A 1,215-nucleotide genomic window follows, 5' to 3' on the forward strand; every position below is an offset into this window, starting at 1 on the left:
AATATAATAACTATTATAGGACAAGCAGTATGCTTGCAAGGCAGCAACTTTAAAACCAGGGCAGTCACGTTACCTGTTCCCGTGTCGCCTGAAGGAGCTCACCTTTGACAATGGCAGCTGTGTGCCGTGTCGTACTCCGCCTGGCAGGCAAGGCGATTGGATTACAGCAGAAGACGCTGGTCCTGCCATTTCCTCCGTAATGGCAAATGATCAAGTCATTACGCTTTCTAATACAGTGTAAACATATTCATTATAACCAAACGAGAAAAAACGAAAAAAAAAGAAAAAAACGCGTGACCAGAGAATAATTAGCATATTCGCACAGATATAATTAACATTCACTTACAGATAACGAATACGTATGTTAAACAATTAAATCGTCTAAATTAAAATATTCAATAAAGAGATGCAACATTTCTTGCGTCACCTGGCCACCTGGTGGTAAAGCATCATTACTACTACTACTACTGTAAGCTTATTTTCTTGTTGAACTAATGTTCTGGGTTAGGGTATTGGCTTTTATTATGAAAAGGGATAGACCGGAAAGCGCGCTGCGTGCGGGCAGGGCAGGAGAGTTTCCCAATAAACTTGGCTACGGCTGTTGCGTTTCTAACGACGTTTTATTCTATATGCACACTGTATAGGCGCTTTTCAGGACGCTCGGTTACACTAGCAATAATAATATACATATTGTATCTTGTTATGTATTGTATATCAGAATAAGAAAACTTTATTAATCCCCGATATTATGCTCAACAATACGGGATTTCTCACTGTGACGTAATGAATAACTGTCATTTTGGACAGGTTAACCTTGTTAAACTAGCAAAATGAGAAATCTGGTTTTGTGTAACGAACCTAGGACACAAGACTATATAAATAAATATATTAATAAATGTGTTTGTTTTGTATTTAAACAATAAAGTAAAAAAAAAAGTAAAACTGACTAAGTTGAGTATGTACAGAAACAGTTAGACTGCAGTTAATTAGTACCATAACTTAACTAAACATCTGAAATAAAAAAAAAGAAAATTGTGTTAATTTAACAGTTACGTGTTTCCAAAGAAGGTTGTTTTGAGGGCTCGCTATAACAAACCGGAAAAGCAAGAAACGCAAATCAACCAATCACAACTTCGTTCTTGTCCACGCCCTGGACGATTGACCAATCGTAAAGCTCATCGTTGAACGTCCCTGCCTCTTCCGGTGTGTGTTGAA

At 37.4% G+C, this 1,215-nt stretch overlaps 1 protein-coding gene across 15 annotated transcripts in view; it reads right to left on the minus strand.

Annotated features, from left to right (window-relative positions):
- The window catches only part of pdzd7a (PDZ domain containing 7a), a 32,814-nt gene that overhangs the window by 31,072 nt on the left and 527 nt on the right, over positions 1–1,215 (minus strand). For 10 of the 15 annotated variants that reach the window (XR_003748913.1, XR_003748917.1, XR_003748915.1 and 7 more), the window contains exon 1: positions 74–164. The gene's annotated coding sequence lies outside the window, so the exon portion shown is untranslated. Of the gene's footprint in view, positions 1–73; positions 228–1,215 lie in introns of those variants that run through there. The other 5 variants (XR_003748912.1, XR_003748910.1, XR_003748909.1 and 2 more) reach the window with 4 other exon arrangements.

Source organism: Denticeps clupeoides, chromosome 2 (assembly GCF_900700375.1).
Source record: "Denticeps clupeoides chromosome 2, fDenClu1.1, whole genome shotgun sequence".
Lineage (NCBI taxonomy): Eukaryota > Metazoa > Chordata > Actinopteri > Clupeiformes > Denticipitidae > Denticeps > Denticeps clupeoides.